Source organism: Panthera pardus, unplaced genomic scaffold (genome assembly GCF_024362965.1).
Source record: "Panthera pardus isolate Hobbes unplaced genomic scaffold, ASM2436296v1 HiC_scaffold_24, whole genome shotgun sequence".
NCBI classification, from domain to species: domain Eukaryota; kingdom Metazoa; phylum Chordata; class Mammalia; order Carnivora; family Felidae; genus Panthera; species Panthera pardus.
The window spans coordinates 7,588,335-7,607,751 of record NW_026526810.1 but is presented as its reverse complement, the minus strand read 5'-3'; the positions used below and the strand labels follow the sequence as shown (position 1 = coordinate 7,607,751).

Genomic DNA, 19,417 nt, shown 5'->3' with positions numbered 1-19,417 from the left:
ATTATGGTTTGTATTTCTTTGATTATTTGTGATGCTAACTTTCTTCATGTTTCTTGGCTGCTTGGCTTGTTTTGTGTGTATGTGATTTGTCTGTCATTTCCACTTTTACGTATTTAAAAATTTATGAAATTGAGTTTCTGTTAAATTGGAAACCTTCTTCGCATGGCTTATTAACTCTTTCACTATCAGGCACTGCAAACATTTTATCCGTTTTATCATTTGATTTTTAATTGTTAATGGATTCTTAAGGTGTGCGTTTATAAATCCAAGTACATAAATATTTTTCTTTGTTCTTCCTTCCTCTGCTTTTATGTTCAGAAAGACCTTGCACATCCCAGGGTCAGAGAGATATTAATCTACATTTTCTACTGGTATTTTTGTGGCTCTTTTTATTTTTTTAACGTTTATTTATTTTTGAGACAGAGAGAGACAGAGCATGAACGGGGGAGGGGCAGAGAGAGAGGGAGACACAGAACGGGAAGCAGGCTCCAGGCTCCGAGCCATCAGCCCAGAGCCCGACGCGGGGCTCGAACTCACGGACCGTGAGATCGTGACCTGAGCTGAAGTCGGATGCTTAACCGACTGAGCCACCCAGGCGCCCCTCTTTTTATTTTTTTAAAAAAAGTGTTTAAATCTCTCAGTTGTTGGAATTTATTTTGGTCTGTGTGGTAAGAATCTAGGTACTGAAACCTCATTTGCTTACTGATCTAAATCTTGAATGCTATTGGGTCTTTTTCTGTATTTTTAAAATTTTATTGCATTATCTGTACGCCTCCACTACTTCGGCCAAAACTCTCCCTTTTTCTGATTGCAATTTAAGAGTATTTCATAGAGACGCCTGGGTGGCTCAGTCAGTTAAGCATCCCACTTCGTCTTGGGTCATGATTTCACGGTTCGAGCCCCGTGTCGGGCTCTGTGCTGACAGCTCGGAACCTGGAGCCTGCTTCGGATTCTGTGTCTCCCTCTCTCTCGGCCCCTCCCCTGCTCACACACTGTCTCTCTCTCTCAAAAATAAACATTAAAAAAAGAATATGCTTTCATGTCCAGCAATACAATTTGTCATCCCTACAATTAATTTCTGGGTTATGCCCCCCTCTTTGTTATTCCGCACGAACTCATCCAGTTCAAAATGTGAGCACAAGTTACGCATTAATGTGTGGGGACTTGAAGTCTTTAATTCTGAGTTTTCTCATCTACCATTTATCTTTTCCTCCGGATTCCTGCCAAGTTGTAGCTTCCATGTGTAACTTCTCACTACAGTCTCAGGTTTATTCAGTGTTGTTATGAATACAATTTCTCTATTAAATTTCACCACTGCAGAGGAACGTTACTTACTTACATATTTTTATTTGCTATTTGCCACTTCACTGCTTAAATTTTTTTTTTTTTGAGAGACAGAGAGAGAGCAGGGGAGGGCAGAGAGAGGGAGACACCGAATCCGAAGCAGGCTCTGCACAATCAGTGCCAAGTCCGATGTGGGGCTTGAACCCACAAACTGTGACATCATGACCTGAGCTGAAGTCGGATGCTTAACCGACTGCGCCACCCAGGTGCCCCAACCACTCTTCTGTTTTTTATTTAGAGAGTTTGCCAATTGATTCTTTTTTTTTTTATTAATTTTTTTAACGTTTATTTATTTTTGAGACAGAGAGAGACAGAGCTTGAGCAGGGGAGGGTCTGAGAGAGAGGGAGACACAGAATCTGAAACAGGCTCCAGGCTCTGAGCAGTCAGCACAGAGCCTGACATGGGGCTTGAACTCATGGACCGCGAGATCATGACCTGAGCCGAAGTTGGATGCTTAACCAACTGAGCCACCCAGGCACCCCCCAATTGATTCTTTAAAAAAAAAAAAAAATTAATGTTTATTCATTGTTGAAAGACGGAGAGAGACAGAGCACAAGCAGGGGTGGGGTGGACAGAGAGGGGGACACAGAACCCAAAGCAGGCTCCAGGCTCTGAGCTATCAGCACAGACCCCAACGCGGGGCTCGGACTCACGAACCACAAGATCATGACTTGAGCCGAAGTCAGCCGCTCAACTGACTGAGCCACCCAGGTACCCCCGCTAATCGATTCTTTTGGAGCATATAGGTAACTATTATCTGCAAATAGAGCTAATTTTGCTCTCTTCCAACAAATTATGTCATTTTTTCATTTTTTCCTGTCGTATTGCAAATGATTAGAACTTTCAGATTATTTAAAAACATTCTTTATTTGAAATGCCTCTGATATTTGACTATTAAATGTGATGGCTTGAATACATGGCAGTTTTGAAGAACTCTGGCTTTTGGAAAGTGCTTTTGGCTTCAAATGGCAATCCCCCTCGTCAGCCTTCTGTTCACTGGTCCCCTTGGATGACTCCCATCCCTCCCTGCCCAGCACTGAACAAGTCTTACCCTTTTCGGATGCAAAGACTTTCTATCTCTATACAGACAACCTCATCACTTACCTCCTGAAACTTCTTTTCTAAAAACCCACATTCCTCTGGGGGAGATCAATTCTCAGACCACCACACTCATGGCAAACCTGAACTGCTATCGTTTTGCTTAGCACAGCATATGAGACGGCCAGGCTATTTTCCGCCACCTTCAAAGTTAGCGTCTTGTGGAAGATTTTTTTTTTTTTTTTTAATGGTTGCATTTTGAGAAAACGCTCCACTGTTGTCTCACGTAGGAACCGTTTCATTTGCGTTTGCTGACTTTTTTTCCCGGCGAAAAGTAACAATGACCTGGGATTTCGCGGCTGCCGTGCGAGGAGGGTCGGTTCCACGGGGGAGACTGGGAAAAAGTGAGAGCAACGGTTACTCATAGTTGGGGTCACCTATGTGGCGAGGGAAGGGTTGAGCGCTTTGGAGAGGGTCGGGCCCGACAGCCTTGGGAAGCTGAACGCATGGTCTCCGTATTATTCTGAGACTGCATTTCTGCGATTCTAAATTGGGGGTCATTACCGGTAAAACGTTAGGACGACAGACAATGTGTGTAAAGCATCTGGACACTTGGTACCTACCAGGCATTTATGGAGACAAAGTGTAAGCTTCTGGGCAGGTTTGAAGGCAGGGGCACAGGCCATGTTATAGCTAACAAAATGGAAAGAAAAGGCCTTTCTCTGCTACACAGAGTTAATTGCAAGCACGCTCGAGGATTTCAGGGTTTAGCCGATAGGCAGTGCTGTGCACCGGGTGGGTTCTCGGGGTTTCCAGTCCCTGCCTTCCTCTTCTCCTCTGCCTGGGTTGGCCCTTTCCATGGAGGCCAGACATCACTGGACCCCACCTGCCGTCCCCGCCTGATCGAGCATGAGCTCTGAATGTTTAGATTTTGAGTGCCTCTGAGCGGGACAGGAAGGGCTCCTCATTTCGATATGAGGGCAAAATAGTCGTTGTGGCCAGGTGCCTGGCATTTAAGAACGTCCTTGTTAGCCCGCCTTAATTTTTCCAGTTTGTTGGCCTGGAAAGCACCCTGATCAGTATCAAACTGAGGTCTTAACAAGGCGGAATGAAGTTTCTCTTCGATGTTTCCCCAAGTGAAGGTAACAATCTGGACTTTTTTTTTTTTTTTTTTTTTTTTGGTTGCTTGGTGGGAGGTTTCTGTATTATTATTGTTTAAAGTCAATTATCCTTTACTCCGTGTTCTTTTTCTGTTGTTTATTTTATCTGTCCTTCTCTCCCAGAGGGGCAGAATTAAGGCCCCCATTTGGTTTTTATTAGCGTAATCATTTAATAGCTCTTCTATAATGCTTTACTTATTGTGTTAATTTTCTGTAGTTATGTCCAGAGGCAGCTTCCTGGAAGACCACATTAAAAAAAAAAAAAAAAAAGATAGAAGTTCTAACTTATTTCTTCTTTAATGGGTCCGGATAGCATTTATAGCGTCAGCTAAGATTATTGAACACTGTTGATTTACAAGATTATTGGAAATATATATAAACTGCCGTGACTATTTTAAATAGGTCTATGGTAATGCTAACAATTCCATTAGTATGGTGCCGGTGCAAACACTACCCTTAGTGTTTCTGTTGATCTGGCTCATCACACCAGTCCTTTGGATTTATCTAGAAGGGATTAGAGGAATGGGTGTATGCCGTTCCCATGCATACCGTGAAAGTCACTATAGTTCTACTGCACAGGTTTTAGCTAAACTCTGGGTCCCAGGGACCACTGTCCAGTTGCTGGTGGGATTTTATTTATTTATTTATTTATTTATTTATTTATAATTTTAAAAATATTTATTTATAATAAAATATATATTTTTTTAAAGTTTATTTATTTATTTTGAGAGAGAGAGAGAGTGAACAAGTAGAGGAGGGACAGAGACAGAGGTAGAAAGAGAGAGAGAGAGAGAGAGAGAGAGAGAAAATCCCAAGCAGGCTCCACATGGGGCTCGAACTCACAAACTGTAAGATCATGACCTGAGCCAAAACCAAGAGTCAGGTGCTTAACCGACTGCGCCACCCAAGTGCTCCCCATTTTTTTTCAGTCTGTGTATTTATTTTGAGAGAGAGAGAACAAGCCGGGGAGGGGCAGAGAGAAGGAGAGACAGAATCTCAAGCAGGCAATGCACAATCAGTTCAGAGCCCGAGGTGGGGCTCGAACTCAGGAACTGTGAGATCATGCCCTGAGCCAAGATGAACAGGCCAATGCTTGCTTACCTGACTGCGCCTCCAGGCACCCCGCTGGTGGGGATTGTAATGGGAATATCCTACATGGTCTTTTGTACTCATAGAGAAGTCCTCAAATTAAAATGGAGCTTCAGGGCACAGCATAGGCACCGGTAACAAAGATGATGTTTATGATAAATGTGATAGGTTGAGCCCCCATGTTAGGTTGAAGGTATGAACGAAATGAATGTCCTGAAGCAAAGCGAATGTGACTTTAGTGATCAGCATCGTGGGTTCTAGACCTGCCTCTGACACCATCCGGCCCTCCACCTGCCTGGGACATGAACTGACTCTAAGGCCTCTCAGGGTCACAGTTTCCTCCCCTATAAAACAAGAAGTCAGGATGAAAGTTCTAAGGTTCCTCCCAGCTTTCACCCCGTGTGCAACGTGCAGTCAGTAGGAGCTCTGTGCATGAGCTCAGTGAGGAGGGATCATTAGCGGGTGATCGAATCAGTATTAGAATGCTTTGCATGGTTTATCGAGTCTCTGGAGACGAACACAGCACTTGGCACAAAATAGGGGCCCATCAATGCTTTTATAATAAATCCATTTTCATGGCGATGCCTGTGTAAAATCCCAGTTTTGAGAACCGTTTCTTGGTCTGGCACAATGGCTGGGAGTGGACGTGGGAACAGCACCGGAAGGAAAGTCACAGGGTCCCGCTGTGTGAGCCTGGGCAAGTCACTTTCTCTCCTTGGGTCTTTCCCCTTTCGTTTGTCCAATAAAGGGGTTGGAGAAGAATCACCAAGGTAGCTTCTAACCTTGCAAGAATTGGCTGCTATGTAAAGCAAACGAGAAGGTTCAGATGTTCCCCCAACAGCCAGTGCCCAGAGCAGTTGAAGTGTATTAGCTGTGATTTAATGCTCCTGGGAAGCAGGACACGGGTTTGCTACGGGGCTGGGCTGGGAAGGACGGGACAGAAAGGAGATCTGTGTGCTAAGCGTTGGCTGAAATTTTATGCAAAGAAGGAGATGAGGTCTCCTGTAATTGCCTGTTTCTGAGCTACAGAATGTATCAAATGCTGTGTTTAAAACGGTGCGATGCCTAGTTGTTAGCACAGCGAACCACCTGTTTTGTCTGTCTCTATACCTAGCCAGTGGTGGTGATGTTTGAGAACTTTCCTTTCAGGCAGTTCCATCAAAGAGGGGCAGTGGAAGGCGACCCAGCAAAGTCACGACTGAGCATATTTGAAAAGAACAGGGAAGAAGCCCATATACATTTCAATGGAAGTATTTTTAAGGCATTTCAAGGAGGTGTCTGAGAAATAATTATGAAGTTTAAAAAGAAAGAATCTTAACTTTGATCTGATTTTCTTCTGTGAAGCAATTAGGCTCATCGTTTTTCAAGTGCTAAGCTGAAAATTCTAACGGCTGGACCCAAACCCTTTCATTTGCATCTCGTGGGACTTCTATAATTCCAAAAAAAAAAGAAGTTAAAAAATGTATTAAGGTGATTTTGAAGAGGGATTAATGCATAAAGCATTGTGCTGGTCAGCGCTCATCAAGCCCACAGCATCACAGAATAGTGGAGATTAAGAGCTAGATTGAAATTGCGTGAGAGTCCAATTAATAGCACAGAATTAAGAAACCTGTAAAGTTGATTTGACAGAGGGAAGAACACTGTCAAGGTGTGATCTGAATTTTCCCTTGCAGGGAATATATCCTACCTGAATTTTAGTATTCACGGGACTAGCTCTCAAATTAAAATGGAGCTTCAAAGCTGAGCCAAAGGACAAACTAACTGACCTGAAGAATAGCAAAGGAGAAACTTACTATAAAAAAAAGTAATAGATTGAATCTCAATGTTAGGTTGCACTTCTCCTAAATTTTTTGAACATGAAATCCCTCATACTTCTTATACTAAGTGCTAGGCTATCAGTTCTCTCTCTCTCTCTCTTTTAAGTTTTTAAATTTATTTTGAGAGACAAAGGGAGAGAGTGAGCAGGGGAGCGGCAGAGGGAGGGAGAGACAAAATTCCAAGCTGTCGGCACAGGGCTCGAACTCACAGATGGAGATCATGACCTGAGCCCAGATCGAGTCAGATGCTTAACCAACTGAGCCACCCACGTGCCCCAAGACTGTTAGTTACTTGATGGGAGAAAATGGATATTCATTTTTGCTTTCCCAATGCCTGGCACATGGTTCTTAGCACGATATTAGATTTTTATTAAATGTTTATGAAGTAGCAGCATCAAAATATTTTCTTAAAAATTTTTTTTTTAATTTATTTTTGAGAGAGAGAGAGAGAGAGAGAGAACAGGGAAACAGAGGATCCGAAGCGGGCAGCCAGCCGACACGGGGCTCGAACTCACGAACTGTGAGATCATGACCTGAGCCAAAGTCAGCCTCTCAACTGTCTGAGCCACCCAGGTGCCCCCAAATACTTTGTTAATTAAACAAAAAGATGTCATGCCATCTCCCCCCCCCCCCCCCCCAGTTACTAGATCAATTAACCAGAGTTTGTCTAAATTTTAAAAATCGGAAGACTTGAACTTCACAAAAACAATATGGATTTCTGGATTCTTTTGACAGTTCTGAGGGTGTGGCACTATTTGTTCCACAGTTATATATGGTGACAATTAGCTGGGACCCAAGAGCAGGTGCCCCCATTAGACCGGGCTCCTTCCTATTGCCATTTAACCATTTGACTCTAGGATGACTTCACTTTCTTACCTACCAGGCTGGTCCATGGGATAGACACTCAGATAAGGGGAGGATATTTGGTATGTGTTATACTTTTTCCCTTTTTTTAAAAGTTCATTTATTTATTTTGAGAGAGAGAGAGAGAGCACATGAGCTGGGGAAGGGCAGAGAGAGAGGGGGAGAGAGAAAATCGCACACGGGGCTCTAACGCATGAAACCTCGAGATCATGACCTGGGCTGAAATCAAGAGTCGGACGCTTACCCGACTGAGCCACCCAGGCGCCCCTGGTATGTGTTCTATTGATGTCAGATGTGAATGAGTTAAAGCTCTAACCTTGAGCTTAATGGTTTTCTCCAGCCCGAGACTGGAGACTCTTACGTACTGTGCTTGGAGGGATTTTGTAGTGGGCACATTCCTACGACTTGAATATACCCCCATGGGAATAGAGCAGAATTGGAGCTCTAAATAACCCTAATGATATCGGGTAGGAGCCCATCAGGGAATTGTTCAAGTTTGTCAGAGCATATTAAAATACAATACATTCACATCATCAAAAAGGATACATCAGTCCACCTGTCTCTACATTCCTTTCTGGTATTAAATTTGTCCAGGGACTTTTCAAAATTACACCTACCTCTACTCCCTCCCTTAGTGAATAGACATGTGGAGAGCAAACCAGAATAATGCACATTGGTGAAAAGTCCTATAATTGAAATCATTATTGCTTAAGACACCATTGCTTTAATCAGCCCTATCATAAATCAATGCTTCTCGCAAGTGAAGGTTTGAAATAAAGTGCTCTTAAACAGATTGGGTCTCTTAAAAGGCATGATGCAATTGGGAAGCCCCTGAAAATGGATAAAAAAGTGGTTTCTGAATAGATGCGCTGGTTCTAGCATTTTATCTTCCACTTAATTTTTAAAAATATTACCTGGTCCTTTCTTAGAAATTACATAGTGGAGGCCTGTAATGGCCAGGCCTTTAACCCATTAAAAAAATTTACTCCCAGGAACAGTTAATATTTGACGTTTAATTGCTTTTCCTTGTTGGAGAGGGAAATCTGTTTCTTTCCTTCCTTTCTTGATTGACTTTTCAAAAATCACCTTGTGAGCTATAAAAATGGAGAGGAGTAATTGATTTTCAAAAACTCAAGTGCACGCACCTGTATTTGCATATGCGTCGTGCGTGCGTGTGTGTGTGTGTGTGTGTGTGTGTGGACATAACAACCTCTGTGTACCAGGAACAGGGACTTCCCCCACAATAACTGTGCAAGGCGGGTGTTACTATTTCCCGTTAACGTGGAGGCAGCGGAGGCTCAGACCGGTTCACTGCTCGCGTTGGGTCACACGGGTAGTAAGCGATAGGAGGCTGAGTCTTTATTTCTCCAACCCTGGGGCCTGCCTGTAGGGGGGTTTCATACCCAGCCGTGCAGGCATCCATGGAACCAGGCAAAAAGGCCATGCCGACGATCCCCATCATTGGAGTAACTAGTCTTCACTAGCCTGTTTAACTAACGCCAGGTTCTGGAATTTAGCAAAGGGTGCCACGCGCCATCCAGAAGCGTCGAAAGAGTCCAGCTGTGACGTGTGCCCTACGCCATTGTGACGGAGCCAGGAGAAGCGGCTGAATGCTCCTTATAAGAGATAGCAACCCAGGAGAGATTTCTCCTTGGAGAGTTTTATGGGGATGAGCGGGGGTCAGATGTCCCCTCATTAGAAAAATGCCCACGCAGGCTTCAGATGAAGTTTTGGGGCTCCTCAGGACTGGTTTCAAGAGGAAGAAGGGGGTCACCAGGACGTTGGTGTGGAAAGGGTGAGGAGAAGCCTCTTTCTGGTTGCCTCACGTTAGAAAATTTCCATTTCGACCTTGTCAAGCCCTCACCTTTCACGTGTGCTAAATTCACTCACGAAGACCAAAGGGTTCTCTTTCTCTCTTGTTTTCTTCCCACAAAACCAGGTATTATTTAGGTCTCTTGCAAAGCTGCACAGACCAACTGTCCCTCCTCAGATTATGCCTTCCAGAGCTCAGGCGATATGTCTCCTCGGGTTACACCTTCCATGTTTTGTGGTCAGATGTGGGCTGTGTCATCGTTTGTGACTCCAACTTGCAAAGAAAATATTTCTATGTGGGCCTCACCAGGTCTCGTTTCCTCTGGGATTGCTTCTGAGCAGGCTGTCTTCATGCCAGGGGCGGGCAGTCGAATCGCTGGCCTTCACGGGACCACTGGACATCTGGCAGAAAACAGGAAGCCGTGACTTCGCTTAGCCGGAAAACTACGAGGTGTTTGCCCGTCGGATGAGACATTGCTGAGAGGTTGAGTAGGATATTTGGAGAAAGGGCTTGGAAGGAAACTGACAGATGTTGAGGGAATGGAAATTTGTACCATTCACAGCATTTTTTTCTAGATCTGGAAACACAAAAGCTTACTTGTACACGGTCTTTCTGTTATTTATTTATCCCCCCCCCCTTTTTATTCCTGGTAATGGTGATTCCCATTGTTTACAGGGCAGTGGTCAAAAGTGAGTCCTACAGGGGCGCCTGGGTGTCTCAGTCGGTTGAGCGGCTGACTTTGGCTCAGGTCATGATCTCACGGGTGCGTGAGTTCGAGCCCCGCGTCGGGATCTGTGCTGACAGCTCGGAGCCTGGAGCCTGCTTCGGATTCTGTGTCTCCCTCTCTCTCTCTGTTCCTCCCCCACTCGCACTCTGTCTCTCTCTCCCTCGAAAATAAAGATTAAAAAAAATAGACCCACACTTGGAGTTATTTAAAAAAAAAGGGGGAGTCCAATATAGCTGGGGTATATTATCAAAACCCTTTTTGGAAACTCATTTGGCAGTATGTCAAGACCATAAAAATTTTTCGTAACCCTTGAGCAAATGATTTTACTCCTGGGAATCCATCTCAGTACCAACAACAACAACTGCTCAAAGGTGTTCTTTACTTTTTTTTTTAATTTTAATTTTTCAAAAGTTTTATTTATTTAAGGAATTTCTACACCCCGCATGGGGTTCGAACTCACAAGCCCGAGATCCAGAGTCACATGCTCCACCGGACTGAGCCAACCAGGTGCCCCTCCAAGATGTTCTTTAAACTACTGTTTACAGTACTTAGAATCTTAATGTAAACCTGAGAATATGGGACATGGAACTATCAAATGTTTTCTTGATGTTGGTTGGCAAATGATGTCATAACATCGGGATAGGATGTGTACTCCTGATGATTACAGATATGTGGGCAAGATATGCTCAGTCATCATAATGGATAACATTTATTGTCTCCTTAATATATGACAGGCGATGTGTCAGATCCTTTGTAATCACTGCCTCCTTGGGTGTGCTCGCCAGATTAAGCCAGATTTTTTTGGTCTCCATTTTACAGATAAAGAGGAAGTTTCACTGGATTATCTGAGGTCGGACTGCTGGGGTGAGAATTGAACCCCATCCTGGTTGACGACAGAGTTTACACTCTTATCTTATCATTCCTCATGACGTGTGGATAATTTTATTTTTTTAATGCTTATTGATTTATCTTGAGAGAACAAGAGAGAGCGTGCACCCATGTGTACGCGGATAAGGAGCGGAGAGAGAGAATCCCAAGCAGCCTCCCACCGTCAGCACAGAGCCCTACGTGGGGCTCGATCCCACGAACCATGAAATCATGACCTGAGCTGAAATCAAAAGTCGGGACGCTTAATCGACTGAGCCACCCACGCATCCTTTATGCGGATAATTTTAAGTAAAGAACATATATTAGCCACCCAACCCCCCCCCCCCAACAGACCCTGGAAAGAAGCCCCCAAACTCCAAACCCCAAACAAGCCAGCACCAACACACACAAATCTGCCAAACTTTGCTCTTCTGGTAATCACACTGAAAAGTACGTAGCAAAGCTTAGACCAAGAGAACGCGCCAAAGTTGAAAAAGCTCATCGGCGACCAGCCAATAACATGCCAGGTGGGTATCTGAAGCAACAGTTACTGTTTAAGTCTTTTCTCTGGATGGGAATTAATTCTCTCTTTCACTGAGAGAATCCAATTAATAGTATTCTGCCAATTTAAGGAAGTAAATTTTACAAGGAAGCAAATCTTGCATTTAGGTGGGAAAGACTTCGTCCAAAGAGACTTGAGAATTCTCTTGAGGACCAGGCCCTAGAATGGCAGTTCTTAACTTATTTTGTGCGAGAATGCATTCAACAATGTTGGTGGCAACTGTGGTGTCTGATTCCGGGGGGGGAAAAACGTACGTGTACATCTGTGTCGCGTTTTGTTATATATCTGTTTACTTTTGAAAGCTTTCAGGGTTGTGGCTGGGTTGAAGGTTTAAATCAAAATGTCCCCTTGTGTTTTGGCTTGCAGAATGTTCTTTGTCCCCCGACGTGGGGTGGGGGGTGTTGTTTCGCTGGTGCTCCAGACGCCCCTACGGTTTCTTCGGAGCCTCGTCTACACCTGCGACACTAAGGTTTGTGAAGTCAGTCGAGTCTCATGAGGAATTTAGTTGCAATGTGTTGCCGTGAATGCTTGGATTTGGACGCAAGGCTCACGACTGCCTTCTGGATTTTCCATGGTAGGGTGAAAAAAAAAATGCACGACACACATCACCAAGAATCCATGTCTGTGCCTGGCAGTGTAATCGAGAAAAGCTTTGGAATGCGAGTGGACGGCATTATGAATAGCTTTCCTTAGCGCACCTGCAGAAAGGCACTTCCGTTAGACACACCTTTGCCAAGCGCGGGTGCGTAAGGCACAGTGTTAGACGGATGTGACAAATGGGTGGGTGATGCCTTTGTAGAAGATTCTCCCAGGACTCTGATGGGCTGAGGTTTAGAGATGCCCATACAGCCTCTGGGCGCTAATAAGATTACAGCCGGGGCCCGATAACAGCCCATGAAATATTTTCATCATCAGGATGAAGAAAATTATTTTGCACCGTTTCTGTTGTTCGGAAGTGGAAACATTTTCGGGTGTGAATCCCCCAAAGGACTTTCTGCGGACTCCCTACCTCTTATCCGGGATTGTGCAGCATGGAGTCGGAAACGCCATGGGAAGAAGTCGTTGGGCTGCCTTCTCCAGGAGCTTTCCCTGGGCAGTCGTCTCTGCCCATGTTACGGAAGACGGCAAAAATCCGAGCCATCATGCATCTGGCCAATTATGCAATGCTCCGTCGCGAGGGGAAATTCCTTCCTCACCCCAGCTGGTGAACAGTTATGCCCTGGAGCCCAGGACGGCCATGCCTTGTAACTTTTTAACCTAGTTAGTGTAACTGCCAATATTATTTCTATTCATATAAATGTCTAATCCTTTCTTGAATCTTGCTAGACTATTTGCCTCAATAATACCCTGCGGCAGTGAATTCCACAGGTAGATTATACGCTGTTTTAAGAAGTATTTCCTTTTTTTTTTCATTTTAAATTTGTTACCTTTTAACGTCACAGGATGGCCCTTGTTCTTGCATGAAGGGGCCCGGGGTCCGGGCATTTCAAGTTCTGCTTTAATTTTTCCAAGCGCTTCGCCATCATTAGAACTGTGCCTTCGTCAGGTATTTTCTGTTTTGGTGTATCCGATCTTGATTAAATGAGATGATTGATGTGAATAGTCTCATATGGCTTTGGCACGTAGTAGGCATCGGAAAAAAGCTCTCCTTGGTATTCATTCCACTTATTGGACAGCTTTTTTTTTTTTTGAGTACCTACTGCGTGCAGGAATCATTGTAAGTATTGGAGGGACAGCGTTGAATGAGACAGGGTCCTTGTTTGAAGGACCCAATTTCCTAGAGAAGACGAGCAGCGACATAGTGAATAAAGGTGAAAGACATGGTCTCCAGTCGTCTTAAGTACTACGGGAAAATTAGAGAAGAGTGGTTGGCAGAGGATGGAAGGGGCCCCATGAGATTGCACGGTCAGGGAGTAACTCTCTGAAAAGGGGCCGGTTGAGCTGGCCCTCAAGCAAGCATCTGTGTGAAATCTCCATGAAGGTGAACCCACGCTCCCAGACAATGCCTGGCAGGAGGTAAGACTCCATCCTTAGTTGTTGGGTGAGTGAATGAATGGAGGTGGAGAAGGGAAGCCTTAGTTATAGAAATCGTCCAGTAAGTTCCCACAGACCCAGGAGTTACACTTCTTGAATCCCGACATTCTGTAACTCCAAAGACCGTCAGAGTAGAAAAAAACCCAGGGAACTTAGTTAGACACCAGTGGGTGTGAAGCACTTTGCCGTGTCCCCAGCCACCTCCCTTGGATGACCTTGGGGAAGTCACCTGGTCTCTCCTCCTCAGCCCTGCACCCCCTTTCTTCTCTCTTTCCTGTCTCCTTCCTTGTTTTCTCAGTTCCCTGTTTTTGTCCCTGCCTCTGCCTAAAACTCATCGGTGGCCCCCGTGGCGCTTAGCTTTCCGCTAAGTGACTTAGGTGAGGGTGGCACAGGGGTTGGGAGGGCCGTGGTTACTTTTCTGAAATACTGTCTTTTTCTTTTCTTTTCTTTTTTAAGTTTATTTATGTATTTTGAGAGAGAGCGAGCACGAGGAGGGGAGGGGCAGAGAGAGACAGAAAATCCTAAGCAGATTCCGAGCCGTCAGTGCAGAGCCCCGACGTGGGTCTTGATCTCACAGTTGGGAGATCGTGACCTGAGCCGAAATCAACAGGTGGCCACCTAACTGACTGAGCCAGCCACCCAGGCACCCCTGAAATGTTGTCTATTTCTTAAGGACTTGAAACATGGAATCGGATGGCACTTTTGCCAGCTGAAACGGGACTGGAGGTATATTTCCAACAGCGGTTGCTTGCTTTTATTTTGGTTACTGCTGGGTCTTCTGGGGTCAGATTAACCAAACTTCTAGAAAGACAGGGGCTTTGCCTGAATTTCTGAGGCAATCCTTCCCCCACAGAAAACGGAGGCTTTGGTTAAAATGACCTGATTGCCTGCTTGTAGCTTCCTTCCGTGTTCCAGAATATGATAGGCATACAGCGTTTATTCTTTCTAATTGCCCCTTAATTCACTTTTAGTTTTTTCCCATGTAGGCAATTCGAAGGAGAGGCCCATGCAGCTTTGCACGATAATGTATTAGAAAGGCATTTTCAAGGAATCAATTATTAGCATTGTTTGCACGCACGGTTCAAATTTACTGGCAAAGTGCGCGGGCCTCGGGTTTACGAGGTAGCAGTCTGCCAGGCTCCTTCCGGGAGAAGCCCTGAAATGGGAGAAGTGCCCTTTTGGTTTCCCTCACCCACGTGTCCTTTGCCTTCTTCCTCTCCTTTCAACACCTCCCTCCGTTCCCGCCCCTACAGAACTCTGTGGGACAGCCGGGCCTTTTACACCTTAACGTGAAGACATTTTATGGGTTCTCCCCTCCGGCTCCAGGCCGGGCCCCCATGGAAGCGAGGTGTGCAAAGGAATAAATCTTCAATGGTATAATTTTAGACCGTGTGGCAACTGGGAAGGGCGGCTATTTTGGGCTGCGGGGCTTTCTCCTTGACCTGAGATGGTATTACTTTTCCTGCCAGGGGTGCGCTCGGCCAGGCCCGCACGCGGTCCTCTGAGCCACGTGCCTGCCATTGCTGGGGGGGGTGCTGTGCCCCTCCAGAGTTCTGGGCATCTGTGCAAGCGCCTGAATCTGTCCACGTGCACCCACCTAGGTGGCATTTCGAGGTGGTGGCTCAGGCTACCCTTGGGGGCAGCGTCGGTGGGAGACGTTCCCTTCCACTCAGTGAGCGGGACGTGTCCTGGTCCGGTGTTTGCCCCATCCCTCAGCCTCCATTGCTCAACCAGCCGCTCGGTGACCGTTCTGGGCGTCACACCCTCTCTGAGCAAGGTGACCGGGTGGTCTCTGCACCCCTCCTAGGAGGTCTCATTTGGAGCTGCACTTGGGGCGTCCTCACAGTGATCCTGACCCCCTCCCCCCGCCCCCCACCCTGCTGTCTTCCCACTCAAGCTTCTGATCAGCTGCAGCCTGCACACCCCTGTCCCGACTGGGGAAAGCGAGTCAGGACTCCCCCACAGCAGGTGGGCGGGACAGCGACCGGAAGATCAGAGGGTGGCCCGAACAACGGTGCTTTCCAGAAGAGGCTAGATAATATCATCACTGGGGAGAGTATCTCGTTCACAGTTGTGGTCGTTGATGTTTGTTTTTGTTTTGTTTTTTGAAAGAGAGAGCGAGCATGAGTGGAGGGAGGGGGAGAGAAAGAGAAAGAGAGAGGGAGAATCCCAAGCGGGCTCCGTGCGGAGCTGGGTGCCCCACTCAGGGTTCAAGCTCACGAGTGTGAGATCATGACCCGAGCCGAGATAGAGAGTCAGAAGCCCCCGGGGGGCACGTGGGTGGCTCCGTCGGTTAGGCGTCTGACTCGCGATTTTGGCTCAGGTCATGATCTGCACAGGGTGTGAGTTCGAGGCCCGCATCAGTCTGTGTGCTGACAGCCCCGTGCCTACTTGGGATTCTGTCTGCTTCTCTCTCTGCCCTTCCCCTGCTTGCTTCCTATATCTCTATCGAAATAAGTAAAAATAAACTTAAAAAAAAGAGTCAGAGGCTCAACTGACTGAGCCCCCCAGGCACCCCTTGTTCATATAGTTTTTACAACCCAAAAAGTACGCCCGAGGCCCAGAGATCCTTCAGGAAGGAGGGATAGTAGCAGCAAAGGACAACAAAAATGGGAACGGTTATTTTTTAAAGGATCTGAGCTTATGTATGCCAAAAAAGAGAAAACAGAAGCCTTCTATAGGTATAAGAGAATGTGGTGCTCTCTTCCACAAGTCCCCTGGCCATTAAAAAAAAAGGGGAGTTGGGGCGCCTGGGTGGCTGTCGGTTGAACGTCCGACTTCAGCTCAGGTCATGATCTCACGGCTCGTGAATTTGAGCCCCGCTTTGAGCTCTCTGCTGACAGCTCAGAGCCTGGAGCCTGCTTCGGATTCTGTGTCTCCCTCTCTCTCCCCCTCCCCTGCTCGTGCTCTGCCTCTCTCTCTCTCTCTCTCTCAAAAATAAAGAAACATTCAAAAAAAAATTAAAAGAAAAGGGGGAGAATTCTGGATTTGAAGAGAGAGAGAGAGAGACGGAAAACAGGGTGAGGCAGAGACTGGAAGACAAGAAAAACCTGACTAAGGAACGTAAAATTGTGGAGGGTGAGACAGAGAGAAAACGTATCGGGAGATACGATGAGGTCCGCTGGTGGCCCAGGCTGGGGTCGCCCGTAAGGCTTCCCCACCGGCACGCGAGGACTGACGCTGGCCCTCGCCGCAGCCTCGGCTGGGTCCTGCTCACTTCTCACCACATCTCATCCCTGTGCTTCTCTCCTGGTCTACTGGGGGCTCCAAGGCGAGTAACCCAAGGGGAGCAAGGTGGAAGCTGAACCTTCCTCTCTGGCCCGGCCCAGGCAATACTTTGTGGGTCCACGAGTGAGGAAGCTCAGCTCAGATTCAAGGAGAAGGCACGCAGACACTTCCTCTGGATCTGAGGAGTGTTCCAGAAGCTGTGGCTGTGGCTGAAAACCGCCAAGATGTCCAGTCACGACGTCCCCTGTTCTCGACCTTCAAACCTTCTTGTCTAGCTGGAGCTCTGAAAGTCAACCCAGTGATCCTCGCAAACGAATGAAATATCCAGGCTCCAGAAGGGTGGGGCGGTAGAGGGATATGCACCAAGTGGGGTACAAGGTCAGCTCTTGCATGTGGAGAGGCCTGAGGCACTGGGGGGGGGCAATGGCCTCTTATCTTCGGGAGGGCTTTGCGGGCGAATCAGATGGCTGCGGCTAACATCCCCTAACTCTGGAGTGGGTGTTCCAGCTCGCTTTATCCAAGCCCTCGTGTTTGTTCTTGATACCTTGTTATCTTGTGACCTGTTTTCTCTCCCCCTGCCTCACCTGCATTCCAACCAACCATCCCTGCTTTCAACCACGTTATTCTTCTGTGATCCAAAAGCTGTCTCCATCACTTTCTCTCCCTTGGTCATCACCTTATACTTTCTGTGCGTGGAAAAGACGCACCACCCCCTTCCTCTCCCTCGAGTTTGGCTTCTCCGCTGCCCTTGTCAGACCAGTAGCTCTCCCTGCCCTTCTCCGTCCCACTCACCTGCCCGCTTGCAAATCTGTATTTTCATTGAGGGCTCCCTCCTTGGGGCCGTTGTCTGTTGCCTTCTATCGCCGTGACTTCCGTCCATGTAGCTCATGCCTTTCTTCTCTGTCTGACTTGTCTTATCTTAGGTGCCGTCTGTCTGGCGTGTCGCAGGGCCATGGCCCCTGGTGTGCCCAACGCCCAGCATCTCTGTCAGATACAGTTTTGACATCTTCGCGGTGAGGCCTCGTCCACACCCACGGACTTCCAGGCGGGATATGTTGCTCAGCTGCCCACCTTTGTCTGGTAAGAGTGTCTTATGTCCCATCACCCCTAAAGACATGTTTCCCCCCTCGTCTTGGTCTCTGGTCTCCAAATATTATCCACTATAGACATTCACTTTTAATCCTCATGCAGACTGGGATCCTTTCCTCCTCTTCGTATAAAAGCGATACATACCTGCTGTGGAAAACCTAGAACCCGCAAAAACACCATAAGGAAACAAACGTCGTAGACATCAACATTGTTGACCCCTCCATACTCAGCATTTTGATTTGCAACAAAAAAGAACCACTATCATCTACGTAGTGGGCAGTGCCTTCCTTCGGGTGGTTTGCTGTTTTACAGATTCAACTGTTTTCTCTTTTTTTAAATGTGTATTTATTCATTACAAACTATTTCAGTTTATTCATTTTGAGCAGGGGAGGGGCAGTAAGCGAGGGGAAGAGAGAATCCCAAGCAGGCTCTGCACTGTCAGTGCAGAGTCCGATGCGGGGCTCGGACCCATGAACGATGAGATCGTGCCCTGAGGTGAAGTCAGACGCTTAACCCACCGAGCCCCCCCCCCCCAGGCGCCCCCGGTTTGTAGACTCAACTGTTACACATCTACAGTCTCGGGCCCCAGCTAATTGAACCTCTGTGGCCATCTGCTCTCGCCTTAGGATGAAACCAGATGATATTAGGATCTGGAGCCATAACAGCACATCAAGGTGGGAATTGGAATTTTCACTTGGAAGCCTAAAGCTTTATTGGAGAAGGTGGTTTGCAAGAGACAAGTAGAGAAGACAGTTGCTGACAGGCTTTGCTTTGATCCTGGCACTCACTCCCGCGGGGAATTTTGTGCCCTGGTCTTTTATTCGTATCTGACATCCTTCCTCATTGGGGGAGCTGTATCTGTGGGATTCTGGTATTTCCACCTAACAATAGTTGAGAGAGGGGACACTCCTTGGCCACCTGCTCTTTTCACTTAATCATGGTTCATAAGCTTTTTTTTGGGGGGGGTGTCGTTATCCATTCTTCCAGATTATAAATTTGGGACAGCTGTGGATGTTTGAATATTTATGGGGAAAGTGGACCATCCTACTCAAACTCTGGCGTTAGGTAGCACTAAGTCCTGCCTGCTTTGCCACTTAGTTTGGTATGTGATTTGGGCAAATTACTTAAACACTCTGTGTCTCAGAGTCCGCATCCGTAACATGGATATAACAATATGGTCAAGTGATGTAATGTATCAAACATCCCCAGGACACAATCTGCCACACAAGTAAGCCTTCAGTAGATTTTTGCGGATGGTTGTACGAATGATCAAAATCCTAAATTGTCTGTAATTACTCATGAAACGACCCCCCAGTTTTTCAGCATTATAATCAAAGCTGTAATGAAGATCCCCAAATATTTACGCATGCTTTTCTTTCATTTGTTTATTTACTTATTAAAAATTAAAAAAAAATGTTTATTTATTCTTGAGAGAGAGACAGGGAGCGAGCAGGAGAGAGGCAGAGAGAGAGGGAGACACAGAATCTGAAGCACGCTCCAGGCTCTGAGCTGTCAGCACAGAGCCCGACGCGGGGCTCGAACTCGCGAACCGCGAGATTGTGACCTGAGCCGAAGTCGGCCGCTTTACCGACTGAGCCACCCAGGCGCCCCATGCATGATTTTCTTGAGAAAAGTGCTGGAAGTTGCATCTTCAGACCACAGATGATGGACATTGAAGAGTTCAGAACTGTCACTGCTTTTGCTGAATCATCTAAGTTGTCTACACCCCAGGCTTTCCCATGTTTTTCTTGTCCACAGTTTCAGAGACAGTGTGTCTCTTTCTG

The 19,417-nt window shown here is 46.5% G+C and overlaps 1 long non-coding RNA gene across 2 annotated transcripts in view; it reads left to right on the top strand.

Moving 5' to 3' along the window:
• Positions 1-13,769: 13,769 nt before the first annotated feature.
• Positions 13,770-19,417, top strand: part of LOC109273369 (uncharacterized) — a 51,469-nt gene continuing 45,821 nt past the window's right edge. Inside the window, exons 1-3 of one of the 2 annotated variants that reach the window (XR_008416987.1) lie at positions 13,770-16,922; positions 17,468-17,624; positions 18,260-18,307. This is a non-coding gene — a long non-coding RNA (uncharacterized LOC109273369). The other variant, XR_008416986.1, reaches the window with a different exon arrangement.